Source organism: Tamandua tetradactyla, chromosome 22, assembly GCF_023851605.1.
Source record: "Tamandua tetradactyla isolate mTamTet1 chromosome 22, mTamTet1.pri, whole genome shotgun sequence".
Taxonomy (NCBI): domain Eukaryota; kingdom Metazoa; phylum Chordata; class Mammalia; order Pilosa; family Myrmecophagidae; genus Tamandua; species Tamandua tetradactyla.
The window spans coordinates 20655442-20672397 of NC_135348.1; the positions used below are offsets into that span (position 1 = coordinate 20655442).

A 16956-nucleotide genomic window follows, 5' to 3' on the forward strand; every position below is an offset into this window, starting at 1 on the left:
TACCCCACTGTCTTTCTCCCTTCTTTCTGGGGCTCTGATAATAAGAATGATAATACCAAATTAAAAAAGGAAGGGTGACACATGTACTCTTATATACCATTGAGGATAATACAAATTGGCATATTTCTGGAATGGAATTTAACAGTATGTATCAAAAGCTTAAAAATATCCAAATCCATTGATCTAACAAAGGGCTGTGTATGAAGATGTCCAAATATGCTTATGGCGATGTTATTTTCAAAAACTAAAAAATTGGAAACAACTCAATTTCAACAGTGGAAAATTGGGTATGCAACTTATCGTATGTCCATATAAAGGAATCTTCTATAACTTAACATTATGCTATAGAAACTATTTTTTAATGTAGAGCACTGTTTTTGATTGTGGAGAAAGAAGATACAAAGGTCTTTGAATAGAATGATGAGTTTTTTTGTAAATAATATATGTCTAGAGAATTATCTGAGATGATATAAAACATTAACAATGATTCTTCCTGAGTATTTTGATTATGGTTAACTTCTGTATGTTTGCTCTTTTTTGTTATTTTAAACTTTTTTTGAATAATGATAGATTTATAGGAAGTTGCAAGAATAGTACAGAGAGGTCCCATGTACATTTTACTTAACCATAGTATGATATCAAAACCATGAATTGACATTTTTACAATGTCTGTGTATAGTTCTATGCCATTTATCACATATATAGACTTGTTTAACCACTGCTGGTTATGGTTCATTCTTATAAAAAAATTCATACTTTTTTTTAGTTTTCTGCAATGATGAAGTATCTATGGAGAAAAACACAATATATATTTTTAAATATTGTGGTGAACTAAAATGTGCCCACAAATTCTTTGATATTCCTTCCTTCAAGAGGTGAGCCTAATTCCAGTCCATTTGAACATGAACTGTACTTAGTGACCCAATCAATCAAATCAAATAAAATGAGAGTGATGGTATGCAACCTTGGAGACAGGGTCATAAAAGCACCGTAGCTTCCTTTCGCTCCCTTGGATTGCTCAGTCTGGTGGAAGTTAGTTGCCTTGTTAGAAGCCATATGAGAAACCTATATGGTGAGGAACTGAGGCTTCTTGCAAACAGCCATGTGAGTGGCCCATCTTGGTAGTAGATCCTTCAGCCCTAGTTAAGTACTCTGTTACAGCTGTGGCTGATGTCTTGACTATAACCTCATGATAGGCCCCAAGACACAATCATCCAGCGAAGCTGCTTTTGGATTTCTGATTTTCAGAAACTATGTAGATAATAAATGTTTCTAGTTTTAAGCCTCTAAATTTTGCTGTATTTTATTATGCGGCAATACATAATTAAACCAAATAGCAACTATGGAAGAAGGTAGATAAACCATATAAGCAAATCAGGAGAATATTTTTTAACTTCATTGAAAAATTCTACATATTATTTACCTTTGCATTTATAATTAAAACAGAGTTATGAGCAATGAAACAATATCAGTCTAAGAGGCAGATTACTGAATTGCCTAAATGATGAAGGATGTTTATTCTTGCTTTCTCTAATTGAAATAAAGGAGAATCTAGGATATGAAATGTTCCAAATTTCTCCATCCTTTCCTCCCTCATACATTTTTTTTTCTTCCTGAGGCTGCTGGCAAAATGGTACCTTTTTTGAAGTTTTATTTTCAGTGACTGACTGTGATCTTGCATGGAGTTGCTACCAAAACTTTGTGCCATGATAAGGTACAAAATAATTAGCTAATGGCCAGTATCTCCAATGGTTTATTGCTAGAATTTGAAACCAATGGATAGGAATATATTCTTTGCTTAGTGTTCCAATGTAGTTATACACAACAGACAGAGAAGAGGTTCTAAGTTTTTTCATATAAAACAAAGCCAGAATTAATCTTCATTGTCAACTATTCTATTTGGTTTCCACAGGATTTGCTCGACTATGCTATCCTTGTTTTCTACCTGTTTTGAGAAATTCCTTTCTGATTATAAATATACTGTCTTTGAATCTTATATCATTAGCCTCTGCAATAGTTAATACAACACCAGAGGACTCACTGGCAGCTTTAAACATTTTTATAAAAGGGTTTGTTGGAGGCATGTGGCAATCTAGTGGGAATTGGAGGATGGAGCATTTGTATTGTAGCTACATTGATAAAGTAACAATAGACTTATTCAGGGCAGGGGTGGGGTGGTGGGAGTGGGCGTGGTGTTGGTTGTGACTAAGCTTCCCCTCCCTTTAAGCCACTTGTTGATATTGCCATTAAAAATATTATCCTACTGTGGAAACGTTCTTTCTCCATCTCTTTTTTTGGCAGCTGTGACTCTACCACTTGCTTAACTACTATTCACTAAATCAATGGTTCTCAACTTCAACACATACAAGAATTACCTGAAGGTTTATTAAAACAGATTTCTGGGCACGGCCCCAGATCTGATGCAGCAGGTCTGGGATGAGCCTGAAAATTTGCATTTCCAATAAGTCCCCCTGTGATGGTGATGCATCTGGAAACCCTAAAGTTCTGTGCCTGGGTAGCATTTGGGGACGTGGTGAGGACAAGTGCCAACGAAGGAAAGGAGATCACCAACCTGTCTGCATGAGGCAATGAAAGGGGTATGTTTTTTGTTCTTGAAGAAATGAGGAAGAAAGTGAAGAGGAAGAGAAGCAGTGTGAGCCAGATAGTTTGAGACTGAGGGGTCAGATAGAGAATGTGGTGGTTGGAGCAACATGCCTCCAGAAAAACATGTTTTAAAACCTAAGCCATTCATAAGGGTGTGAGCCCATTCTAAGTAGGACCTTTTTCTCCCATTAAACTTTGCTTTAATGGGTCTCAAAATTATGTGACAGATTTTGGTTGTTTCCATTTAAAAAGTACTGATTTTAAAAACTGGTAACTTAAAACTGCCACACGAAAACAAATGGTCAATAAAACATTCCTTTCCTTCTGAAGGTTTTACATTACACTGTTAGCATTAATCAGTCTTTTACTGTTAAACTGAAATGACCAATTGAGACAAGCAGGTCTGAGACCATTCTTCCACCACTGATTAAGACTGGGCGACAGGTGTTATGGGTAATATTCATTTAGCTTTCTGAGCTTTCTGGGCAGATTTGGTGACCTTGCCACCTCCAACAGCTTTCTTGTCCACTGCCTTGATGACACCCACAGCAACTCTCTGTCTCATATCATGATCCAAGCAAAATGACCCAGAGGAGGATAGTCAGAGAAGCTCTCAACACACATAGGCTTGCCAGGAGCCATATCAATGATAACAACATCACCAGATTTCAGGAATTTGGGGCCATCTTCCAGCTTCTTGCCAGAACAGTGATCAATCTTCTTCAGCTCAACAAACTTGTAAGCAACGTGAGCTGTGTGACAATCCAGCACAGGTGCACAGCCAGCACTGATTTGGCCTGGATGGTCCAGGATAATCACCTGACCAGTGAAACCAGCTGCTTCCATTGGTGGGTCATTTTTACTGCCACCAGCCACATTGCCACAATGAACATCTTTTACTGACATGTTTTTGACATTGAAGCCCACATTGTCCCCAGGAAGAGCTTCACTCAAAGCTTCATGGTGCATTTCAACATTCAGTTGTAACATTGACTGGCGCAAAGGTGACTACCATGCCCAGTTTGAGAACTTCAATCTCCACTTGGCCCACAGGTGTAGATGTTATGGCCACCAGTTTTCTAGACATCATGAAGAGGCAGATGCAGGGGCTTGTCAGTTGGATGAGTAGGTGGCAGGATGCAATCCACGGCTTCAAGCACCATGGTTTCACCCTTGAACCAAGGCATGTTAGCATTTGGCTCCAGCATGTTGTCACCATTCCAACTGAAATTGGCACAATTGCTACTGGCTCAGGGTTGTAGCCAGATTTATTAATGTAGGGGCTAACTTCCTTAACAATTTCCTCATATCTCTTCTGACTGTAAGGTAGCTCAGTAGAATCCAAATTTTGTCAACACCAATTATTTGTTATTTCACACCCAATATGTAAGCCAGAAGGGCATGTTCAGAGTTCTGCCCATTCTTGGATATATCAGCTTCAAATTCACTAACACCAGCAGCAACAATCAGGGCAGCACAGTCAGCCTGAGAAGTGCCTGTAATAATGTTTTTAATAAAGTCTCTGTATCCTGGGGCATCAATTATGGTCACATAATACTTGCAAGTCACAGATGTCCACAATGAGATATCAGTGGTGATGCTCATGTTCAGCTTTTAGTTTATCCAAGGCCCAGGTATACTTGAAGGACCCCTTCCCCATTTCAGCACCCTCCTCAAATTTTTCAATGATTCCTTTGTCCATTCCACCACATTGGTAGATCAGGTGGCCAGTAATAGTGGACTTGCCTGAGTCTACGTGTCAAATAATGACAAGGTTGATATGAATGCTTTTCTTTCCCATTTTGGCTTAAGATAATGGTTTTCATGACACCTAAGAAAACCTTCATCCGAAGGAGTAGGGCCATAATCAGAGTAACAGGAGAGTGTTCAGTACACTGTGGGGTCACAAGAAGCAGCAGCTGTGTTCTGGCAGCAAACCATTGTGAAAAACTGTAAGTAGGACATTCTAATGAGGTTACTTCAGTTAAGGTGGTCAAGCCCAATCAAAAAAAGTCTTACTCCTATTACTGGAATCCTTTATAAGCAGAATGAAATTGAGAGAGAGAAAGCCACAGAGGGAGCAGCCAGGAGCTGAACATCAGAGGAACCTGGAAGAGAATGGAGAGGCCAGGAAAGGTTTCCATCTGCATTGCGAAGAGGTGCCCAAGACCAAGGATCACTGGTACCCAGCCCCAGAATGCTAATCTTTGGGGAGAAAGACTGGTCACCTTGATGATATCTTTATTTGTACTTTTTCCTCACCTCAAAACCGTGAGCTAGTAAATTGCAATTGTTTAAGCCAATCCATTGTATGGTATTTGCTTAAGCAGCCAAGGAAACTAAAACAGAAGGCAAGACAAGTTGTGAAATAGACCTGATAGAGAGAGTTCTAGAGATCTTTTAAAATTCCTCTTCCATATCTGGAAAAATATTAAAATACACCAAATTCACTCATTTCCTATACATATAAACACACACACACAGAGAGAGAGAGAGAGAGAGAGACAGACAGACAGACAGAGACAGAGACAGAGACAGAGACAGAGACAGAGAAATAATGTGCACGTGCACAAGTGAGGAAATGAAGACAGATGCTGATTTCTGCTCTGGGTTGATGCGATCCAGAACATATTTGAGTTTGGGAAGTGATCAGCAAACTGAAGAAACAGAAGGTTATAGTCAGAGGAGATCCATAACACATTAGTCCCCTGCATCCCACCTTCCCCTCGTCAGAATCTGTGATAATCTTGGTGAAGGAATTGGGCTTGCCCAGGACATGAAAATGGGGTTTTTTAGATCAATTATATCTAGTTCTACAGAGGCCAAGGAAGACCTATTAAAATCCAGGTTAGGTCATTTACTTTGTGTTTATCCTTAAGTCTTCCCTTCTGGTAAGCAGAATATAGCATGATTCTTCAAATCACAACCTCAGGAGGCTCCTGTTTGTCTTCTTTTCATGAATTTATTGAGTGTTATAAAGAAATATCAGTTACATGCTGCCGATTATTTTTATTCTGATCTTGTGATAAAGGCTAGATGTTCTCAAGTGTCCAGGAATGGAGGAGGCACCTGTCAGTCCAGGATTTTAGGAAAACCCTCTTGCCAGGAGAACAGGAGAGTTGGTATGGGGCCCCTATGAACATGATGCCTACAACTTCCCTTCAGAACTTCTATTCTGAGAAAATTCAAAGACTTAGGGGTTTGCATCCTCTCTGCTATAAATTTGACTTATCCATTTCATCCATAAAACTCTGTAAATATGTGAGGGAAGATGTGTATTAGTTTGTTAAGCTGCCAGAATCCAGTATACCAGAAATGGAATGGCTTTTCAAAAGAGGATTTATTCAGTTGCAAGTTTGCAGTTTTAAGGCTGAGAAAATGTCCAAACTAAGGCACCAACAAAGAGGTTACCTTCACTAAAGAAAAGGTAACGCCATCCAGAACACCTCTGTCAGCTGAGGGGGCACATGGCTGGTATCTGCTGGTCCCTTGCACCTGGGCTCTGTTGCTTTCAGCCTCTGTTCCTGTGGGGGTTCCTCACTTTGCTTCTCCAGGGCTGGCTTTCATCTCTTGGCTTCTCTTGGCTGTTTCCAGTTTCTAGCTTACTTAACATCTCATGGGAAGCTACATGGCAATGTCTGCTGGGCTCCAAGCATCTCCAAACATCCGTGTCTCTGTTCTCCAAGTGTTGGCATGTGTGTCAGCTCTTCTCTGAGGTTTTTCCAAAGTGTTTTCTCCTTTTAAAGGGCTCCAGTAAACCAATCAAGACCCACCTTGAATGGGCAGAGTCACATCTCCGTCTAATCAAAAGGTCGCACCCACAAATTGGGTATGCCACATCTCTGTGGAGATAATCTAATCAAAAGTTTCTACCTACAATGTTGAATCAGGATTAAAAGAAATGGCTGCCCCCCACAAGATTGGATCAGGATTAAAACATGACTTTTCTGGGGTACGTGGTAGCTTCAACCTGGCACATACTGGAAGGCAGGAACATCTACCATGGGATTTGAGGCGAAGAGGTCTGCTTCCTACCTTCTCTGTTTTAGGCTTCTAGGATCAATGTATTGCTCCATGAATTGTTTTTTTTTTTTTTGCATTAGCAGGCACCGGCTAGGCAGGCAAGAACTCTGCCACTGAGCCACCATGGTCCACCCTCTATGAATTTATTTGTAGTTTTCAGCCCTGAATGGTTGAGAATTATTTTAAAACTTCAGAAGAAGAAACACCAAGTTAAGAGATCTCATATGAAGCTAATGATATACTTCAAGTTGGTTTGTAGAGGTGTGAAGAATATTGTTTCTTAACATCTTGCTCACTTGGATGACATTAAATTGTGAAAAGTTTAAGAGATTAAACACTGATGCCCTTTATGAGAGTGGTAGTGAATCAGACCATTCTTGCCTGTAGCAGTAGCTCAGGGTGAAAAGCCCTTCCCAAGCACTAAAAACTTAGATTGAATATGGAGTCCTAGCATACTCAACAAAATGCAGGATACCTCATTAGGGTGGCTGGAGCAACAGAGAATTTTTTCCATTCCTGGTATGACCCACCTGTTCCCTTCAATGCTGGTTTTCATCTTCTCCCCACTCTCCGAGAGTGGATTTTCAACCTTTTTATGACTGCTTTCTATCTAGAAAAGGGAAGGTGTGTGAGAATCAGGCTTCATAGTTACTGTCAGTGTCAAGCATTTTACCAACACCAATAACATACCCATCTGGTCTCTCCCCAGAGGGCATGCAATCTTCATTCAACAGACAATAAACAGTAGGGAACAAGGATGACAGTCATTGGGCTTGCGTAAGAGGTGCCTGTTTTCATTATTCTTTATATTGCCTGGCACTCTCTCATGGCTCCTTTATTCAGCCATTGGTAAAATGAAACCAAAAAAGGATCCACGAAGGAGATGGTTGTTGCAAAAAAACCCTGATGAATAAATGCATCTGTGCTTTGGTTGTAAGCAAAAGATACTAATTCTTATAGCTTGGTAAAAATTATTGGAAGAGGGGGTGCAAAGATAGTTCAGTGGTAGAATTATTGCCTGCCATGTGGGAGACCTGGGTTCGATTCCCAGCCCATTCACTTCCCCAAAAAACAAACAAATAAACCAACAAAAACAAGCAAACAAAAATTCAGCAAACTGTGCTGCAATAACAGAATACTTACATGGAAAAAGAATGAAATGTGACCCCCTTCATACAGCATACAAAAAAAGATCACCTTTCCTTTAAAAAAGAAAATTATTGGAAGAATGTTCATAGCCTACAGGATTGGTAGAAGAACTCAACAATTGAGCCCGGGGTAAAACAGGATACAGTTACCTTGTCTTTACCCAGGTTTTCAAATTCCTGGATGGGAGAATTTGATTGGGACAGACAAGATGGGTTGTCTCCATCTTGGTTTCAGCCATCCATATTGCCAGGAGATAGGACACGGAGTACAGCTGCTGTGAAGTGGTAGAATCGGGTAGTGGTATAGCCCCTCCAATGTGCATGTACTATATCGATCAAAGATAATTTTAAACAATTAAATTAGAGGCTTTTCAATGGGGTGTGCCTGAATTTAGAAATCCCCACCATTCATTATTTTGCTCAAAATATGAATAATCTGTTACACAACTAAGAGGCGACATAAGGCATCCTAAGTCAAGAACAGTGATTCTCAAAGTGTTGTCTCTGGATCATCAACGTGAACATCATTGGAAGCTTGTTGGAAATACAAATCCTGTTTCACATTCCAGATCTATTGAATCAAAAACTCTGGTGGCGGGACCCAGGAATCTGTGTTCTAACAAGTCGTCTAGATAATTTTAATACATGTTAAAATTTGATGTGCATGCACACCACCTGGGGATCTTGTTAAAATGCACATTTCTATTCAGTAGGCCTGGGTTAAGCCTCAGATTCTGCATTTCTAAACAAGCTTCTAGGTAATCCCATTTATGCTCATGCAGGGGCCAAACTTTGAGCACCAAGATTCTAGAGATAATGAAGGAGAAAACTTATATAACTTCTATATTTTAGTTCAGTGGTAGAATTCCCACCTGCCATGTGGGAGACCTGGCTATGATTCCAGGCCCATACATGTCCCCCTAAACAAACAAAAAAGCAAGCAAGCAAACAAAAAAAAGCCAAACAAAAGCAAAAATTCAACAAATGGTGCTACAATAAGGGGATATTCCCATGAAAACAGAATGAAATGTGATCCCCGCCATACAGCATACAAAGAAAAAAAAAAGAGCTGTGAAACCAGAATGTCCCGTACAAATAAACATATTCCTTTTGCTGTCAGACAAAAATAATTGTGTAGATCTTCAGAGGGTTGCACTGGTAGTGGGAGAGAGGAGCACATATCTTCAACTGGCTGGTTTGAAAACAGGATTGTTTAAATAGTTTATATAGCCAGTCATCTTTAAGTCAAGAATAAAATTGCCCCATCATCTCTTAATCTCAGTGCATATAACAAAAGTGGGATTTATGTTTCTAGCTATCCTTTATTTTGTTTTGTTCATGACAGAAATACTATATTCCACATGATTTAAAAATTATAACTCAAAGCTTCATGCAGTTAAGTTGCCAAGCTGTGATCCAAAAAGAAGGATAGAGTCTGGTGAGATGGCTCAAGTCACTGAATAGAACTAGTTGGGTCTTTTTCCTTGGCTCAGGTTTTTAGTCACTGGCTATTTGGTGGCTAATCTCGAAAGTTTTTGAGAATATGGTCCAGTTTCCAGCAATTTGCTTCCAGTGATAACCAAATCTGATGGCATTGGCTTGACAATGAGTTGGGGCAAGGCAGTCTAACTGGGTTTGTGAACATTCCTGGTTAGAGTTCCTTTAGACTGTGTTGGCCACCAATATTTTCATGTCTAATGTTACTGTTTCAATTCTTAGGTGACCGTGATTTTATGCATTTTTGCTTTGAAAAGGACACAGATGTTTTCACTTTACATAATGAATTCAAAAATATTGAAAAGAATGCCTCCCATACCAACATCTAGCAAGAGACTTGATCAACAAAAATGCGTATGGAAAAATCTCTTTCCAACTGAAATTAAAATGAAGACTAAGACTTTAAGGGTAATTTTTATTGGAATTCTTTGAAGAGATCAAATAAGCTTGAGAATAAAGAGAAACCAGTACACATCATTTATTTAACCTTTCAAAAGTACTTGTAAGCTTCAGTAAGAAAGTAAATCAAGTCATCAATGATTAAGGTTCTCACTCCATAAAATTCTTGTTTGCTGCCAAGAAATAAAAGGTAAGTGTATATGGGAATCTTGCTGAAAGAAATTTTGACGATGTGACATCCCAGAAATTATTTCTGACCCATCTAAATTAACATTTTAATAAATAATCTGCGTAACCATTCATAAATAGATGGCAAGTGATTAATGCAGTAATAACACGAGGGAAACTAGCGACTATTGAATTGAATTTATGGTATAGCTGCAGCTTAGCTGATACTCAGATATCAGTGACTGGTCTGTCAATTCTGCAGCTTGGAACCTTGATCATGTGTTTACTGGGAGCCTCCCCAGGAAAATAACTTCCTGTTTTGGTTTGCTCAAGCTGCCGGAATACAATATACTAGAAATGGGTTGGCTTTTACAGTAGGATTTAGTAGCTTACAAGGTTGCAATTCTGAGGCAATGAAAATGTTCCAACCCAGGGCACCAACAGAATGCTACCTGGATCCTGAAAGCCAGCTACTGGTGAGTTTGAGCTCCTCTGTCACGTGGAAAGACACATGGCAGCGTCTGCTGCTCTTTCTCTCCCAGGTTCCATTGCTTTCAGCTTCTGACTGCTCCATCTCTCAACTTCTCTGAGTGTGTCTCTGAATTTCATCTCTTAGCTTTTGCAGTGTTCTATCCTTTTATAAAGGATCCCAGTAAGAGGATTAAGAGTCACCTGAATGAGGTGGATCACAACTTAATTGAAATAATCTAATCAAAATATCCCACCTACAATAAGTCTACACAACCAAAGGAATGGATTAAAAGAACATGATCTTTTCTGAGGTACATGACAGCTTCAAATTACCACACCTCCTTACTTGGAAAAAACTGATTAAGGGTAAAAGATTACAGTTTTTAATAGAGACTTTATTTTCCTGATTATAAAATTTCTGCATCTTTGTTGTAGAAAAATTGGAACTATGAGAATATTCAAATTAGAAAAAGTAACCCACTTTACCTGGTCCCTACCATTGTTAATATTTTGATGTTTTCCTTTTAGTGTTTTACTATTTGCATATGTAATAAAATTTATTTACCTCTCATTCAAATCTCTATATATTTAAGTAGATTTGCAGGATCTCAGTATACACACAAAGTATTATATTTCAAAGCTGTAACAAGTTGTACCCCCTCCAATTAGGTATAAATTTTCCCACATTTTCATCATCACAGGGTATCATTGTCTCAAAAAACAGCTGACTGAATTTATAAGAAAAGTAATATTGCGTCCTAAATTATATTTACTTGACTTCTGATGAGGTCAGATTTTAATCAGGTGTCGATAAGACATTTGTACTCTTTGAACTATGTCTCTGTAGTGGTTTGAAGCTGTGTGTTCCCCAGAACTCATGTTCTTAAATTTAATTCATTCTTGTGGGTGTGAACCCATCTTAAGTAGGACCTTTTGATGAGGTTATTTTAGTTAAGGTGTGCCCCGTATCAATTAGAATGAGTCTGGACCCTAATCCCCTGAGTCCTTTACAAATGGAGTGAAATTCAGACGCAGGGAGAGAGAAAGCCACAGGTAGTAAGATGCTGACATGAAGAAAACAGAAGAGAATGGAGAGGTCAGGAGAGCCCTCTGTGTGCCCTGCCATGTGACAAGCTAAGGACCAAGAATTGCCAACAGCCAGCCGCCAACTCAGAACACCCCAGTCTTTGGGCAGAAATCATTGTCGTCATGATGCCAGGATTTGAACTTTCTTTTAGCCTCAAACCCATAAGCAAATAAATTCCTGTTGTTTAACCCAGTCCATTTCATGGTACTTGCTTAAAAAAGTTTATCTTATGCTTGTACCCTTCCTTAGTGCCTAATACAGTACCTGGCACTTAGCTGTGTGTCCTTTGATCCCATTCTTATGGACTTGTTACGACCTCAAGAATAAGACTCTTTGTTCAGTTGGGAAGATTCACCAATTTATTAAGGAGATCAAATTATCACTTGGACTGTCTCAACACGTTTGTGTTGAGGGTAGGAAGAGATGAAGTTTAAGCTAATATCTGAACGAAGAGTAGTGCTCAGTCAAACAAAAAGGGAAATTGAGCAAATGGGAAAAAGTGCTGTTTCGGCTCAAGGCAAGATTCTAAAGATAATAGTGGGTAGCATTGAGCTGAAGTATATGGTTTAAGGCAGATGGGGAATAGAAAGAATTTAGGCTGTACAGATAAACAGAGATAAAGTCATAAAGGATTTTTTTACTGAGGAGTTTGAGCTTTATCTTGAGGACAGCTTGATAATATGTATTAAAAGCTACAAACTGTACATTTCTACAATGAGAAATGTAAAGAAATATTGATATGCACAAGTGTGTAATGAAAATAATCATTGCATAATTAATTACAGCAGGGAGAATTGGATACAACATAAATGTCTAATTATAGCAGACTTGTAAAGTAAATTATATTCAGCCTATGAAATGTTGTTGGTTATAAAACACTAAGTTTGCAAGAATGCTTGGGAAAAAGCTTTTTCATATTTTAAGTCAATGCATTATATGTAAAATCTGACCCCAATTTTGTAAAAATATATTGTGTGGTTGATAAATTAATGTTCCATTTCTGAAATATACAAAGAAAATATAATTGCTTCATTTTCTGTAGCTATTTTTATATTATCTGAGCCCCTTCATCCAGCTGGGTTATTCTTGAGTTGCAGGATTTCTTTACGTATTCTGGATATCAAACTCTTATTGAATATGTGGTTTCCAAATGCTTTCTCCTACTGTGTAGGCTGTCATTTTTGCTATCATGACAAAGTTCTTTGATGCAGAAAAAGTTTTAATTTTGATGAGGTACTGTTTATATATATTTTTCTTTTGTTTGGTTACTGAGTCTTCTTAATTATTTTTAAGATCAGAAAGCATGAGTCTTCCAACTTGGTTCCTGGTCAAGATGGTTTTGGATACAGGCACCCCTTCCCATTCCATAAAATTTGATGTTTGGCTTACTCATTTCTGCAAAGAAAGGTACTGGAATATTGATTGGGATTGTGTTGAATCTGTAAATCACTTTGAATAGAAGTGACTCCTTAACAATATTTAGTCTTCCAATCCATGAACACAGAATGACTTTCCACTTACTGAGATTTAAGAATAGATTCAGTGGTATTGTGAAAGTAAACGGGATCTCAGGAAACTCAGAGGAAGTTTACATATCACCAGAGTAGTTTGGAGGAAGACAAGATGGCACTCTGTGTTACAATTTTTTTTAATCTACTTGAATCCTCCACAAATCAGATACAGAAACTAGGATAACAAGACCAATATTCCATAGGCAATATATTCAGCAAACCTAGTGACGAAGTGCTTTAGTTCTCCAGCTGCTAAAATAACTGCCGTACAATGGGTTTGCATAAATGATGGGAATTTATTGGCTCATGGCCTTGAAACTAGAAGACCAAAATTGAGACATCAACAAGGCAGTGCTTGCTTTTTAAAATTTATTTTTCAGAGAAAAGTTGTGGGTTTAGAGAATAATCATGCATAAAATTTAGGACTCCCACTCACCACCCTACCACCAGCACCATGCGTGGTGTGGAATGTTTGTTATGACTGATGGTAGTAATGACACTTTTTCGTAATGACACTTTTTAAAAATAGTAGTTACTTTTGTTACAATTTATGAAAAATTATTAAAATAGTACTATTCACTATCATCCATAGTTTATATTAAGTGTATTTTTTTCCATATACCACCCTATTATTAACACCTTGTATTAGTGTTGTATGTTTATCATTCTTGAAAAAGCATTCATGTACTTTTACTTTTAACTATAGTCCATTATCCACAGTAGGGTTTACTGTATTATACAGCTTATGTTTTATCTTTTAATATTTATTCTAGGAACATAAACAATCAAACACTTCCCCTTTCAACCACATTCATGTATAAAATTCAAAGCTGTTAATTATGTTCACTATAATGTGCTAACATCGCCACCATCCATTCCCAGAACTTGGCAATCAATCTAAATAGAAATTCTTTACAAATTGGGCATCAACTCCCCATTCTCTAACCCCAATCTATCCCCTGGTAACCTATGTATATTAGATTCCAACTCTATGAGTTTGCTTATTATAATTGATTCATATCTGTGAGATCATGCTATATTTGTCCTTTTGTGTCTAGCTTATTTTACTCAGTATAATGTCTTCAAGGTTCATCCATGTTGTCGTATGCATCAGGATTTCATTCCTTTTTATGGCCAAATAACATTCCATTGTATGAATATACCACATTTTGTTTATCCATTCATCAGTTGATGGATACTAGAGTTTCCATCTTTGGCAATTGTGAATAATGCCACTACGGACATCAGTGTGCAAATATCTTTTCCAATCCTTGCCTTCGGTTTTGTTGGGTGTGTTTCTAGTAGTGGAATTGCCAGGTTATATGGTAATTCTATACTTAGATTTCTGATGAACTGATAAACTGCCTTCCGCAGTGGCTGAACCATTTTACATTGCTACTGGCAATGAATGTGTTCCTCTTTCTCTGCATCCTTTCCAACACTTGTAGTTTCTGTTTTTCTTTTAATAGTAGCTTTCTAGTGGGTGTGGTATGATATCTTACTGTGGTTTGATTTGCATTCCCTAATAGCTAGCCATGTTAAACATCTTTTCAAGTGCTTTTTAGCTATTTTTCTATATATGCAATATATCCTTTCAACATTTAGTTTCAAATCTACTTTTTGTTTCTTTAATTTTTTCTTTATTAGAGAAGTTGTGGGTTTACAGAGCAATCACATATAAAATACAGGAGTCACCCTATTATTAATACCTTGCGCCCGTGTAGAATATTTATTACAATTGTTGAAGATACATTTTTATATTTGTACTTTTAACTGTAGTCTACGGTTTAACACAGGTTCATTGTGTAGTGTAATTCTATGGATTTTTAATTTTTTAAATTTTGTTACCATATATACAGTCTAATATTTCCCCTTTTAACCACACTCAGATACATATTTTAATGCTGTTGATTATGTTCACAACGTTGTGCTGCTATCACCACTATCCATTAATGAAGCATATCCTTTGAATTTTTGAAGTTTTCTTGGTTCATAGACTTTGTTTGCAGTATGCCTTTTCAGTTTTTAAAATTCAGACAAGTATTATTGAATTTTAGAATTTTGCTCTATTATGTTGATTTAGTTTTTTGGCCCTTTATGGGGACTATTACATGGATGCTTGATTTTTCTTTGCCCATCTTTATTTTCTGTTATGTCTCTTAATTTCTTTTTTTTCTCTTTTTTTGCTTCTTTCGATTTTAAAAATTTCCTTCCTTTCCATTTTAATTTCTTTTTAGGCATTATCTTGTGTTTGTGTGCTGGTTTGAAAGGATGTATGCCCCCTAGAAAAGCCATGTTTAAATCAAAATCCCATTTCATAAAGGTAGAATAATCCCTATTAACTATCATCCATAGTTTATATTAAGTGTATTTTTTCCCATATACCACCCTATTATTAACATTGTATTATTAATACTGTATGTTTGAAACTGTAATCAGATCATCTCCCTGGATAATATAATTTAGTCAAGAGTGATTGTTAAGCTGGATTAGGTGACGACATATCTCCACCCATTTGGGTGGGTCTTGATTGGTTTATTGGAGTCCTATAAAAGAGGAAACGTTTTGAAGAATAGAGATTCGGAGAGAGCAAAGAATGCTATAGCACCACGAAGCAGAGTCCACCAGCCAGCGAACTTTGGAGATGAAGAAGGAAAACGCCTCCCAGAGAGCTTCATGAAACCAGAAGCAAGGAAAGAAGAAGCTAGCAGATGATGCCGTGGTTGCCATGTGCCCTTCCAGATGAGAGAGAAACTCTGACTGTGCTTGCCATGTGCCATTCTACTTGAGGCAGAAACCCTGAACTTCATTGGCCTTCTTAAACCAAGATATCTTTCCCTGGATGCCTTTGATTGGACATTTCTATAGACTTGTTTTCATTGGGACATTTTCTCAGCCTTAGAACTATCAACTAGCAACTTATTAAATTTCCCTTTTTAAAAGCCATTCTGTTTCTGGTATATTGCATTCCAGCAGCTAGCAAACTAGAACAGTTTGCTTTTATGATTCTTGTAGTTCAGTTGTCATTTCTGAAAAGATTTTTTCATTATTTCTACATCTTTACTGATTCTATTATATCATTTCTAGTTTCTTTTATTTCTGTTGTCATTTCACATTCTGCACAATTTTCTCACATCTTATAATTTGGTTTTAAACATTATGTTGTAATTTTTATCTCTTTGTGGAAATTTCTGTTTGTATGTTTTCGTAATCTGTAGACACTTTGTGCTGTTTCTATTCTCATTGTTCTCACTGTAGGTGCACATGACCAAGAATTTTTCCTTTTGCTCCTTTGTATGCAAATTAGTTTTTCTGAACTTTTACAATGAAATATGTGTCAGGATAGCTGTAGTTCTTTGTTTGCATGAAGCACTAAAAACTATAACCCAGTACCTTCTGATATCTTCTGGGTCATTCCCCTCCCTTGCTTTTATCTTGACTTTGTATTTGCTTTGCTTCTACTGATTTTGTCCTGTTCAATTTATAATCTATTCTGTTATTTCTCCTCAATACAGGGCTTTGTCCTGGAAAGTTACTATCACTGGCTTGATTTTGACGTTCATAAGACTTAGACTATTCCATTCCTTTCAAATCCCGTGCATGCACAATAGCCTGCAAGTGTGGAACTATTACCAGTTCAATTTTTCTTCTCAAATTGGGTCATCATGGTTCCCAATGGGTATATGTTGACTATTTTGGTTTTCCTGTTCTCAGGTCTAACAGACGACAGTTGCCTCCCTGCTTCATCCAGCTCACATGTTCACATATATCATAGTCACGTTCATTTCATGCACCAAGTCTTATGATGTGGGTGGCATTTCTCTATTCACTAGTATTTTGTGATTTGTGCAACAAATTGTTACTTAGTTTTGTTTCAGATGCTGCCCATTTAGTTTTGCTCTCTAGTGACTCATCTCTTTTTAATAGCGGGATTTAAATAAAAGTCATGCTTCAGCTGCCTCTGCTACCTTTCCAGAATCCTCCCCAAATAGATACTGATTGTTTACCCCAAATTAGGTTCACTAAATTGTCTCTATTTTGGTAAATG

At 37.5% G+C, this 16956-nt stretch overlaps 1 long non-coding RNA gene across 4 annotated transcripts in view; it reads left to right on the forward strand.

Moving 5' to 3' along the window:
- Positions 1–16956, forward strand: part of LOC143666062 (uncharacterized) — a 139347-nt gene that overhangs the window by 6810 nt on the left and 115581 nt on the right. For 2 of the 4 annotated variants that reach the window (XR_013167349.1, XR_013167350.1), the window contains exon 2: positions 9495–9861. The exons of 1 other annotated variant lie outside the window; for it this stretch is intronic. This is a non-coding gene — a long non-coding RNA (uncharacterized LOC143666062). Of the gene's footprint in view, positions 1–9494; positions 9862–12690; positions 12805–16956 lie in introns of all 4 variants that reach the window. One more of the 4 variants, XR_013167351.1, reaches the window with a different exon arrangement.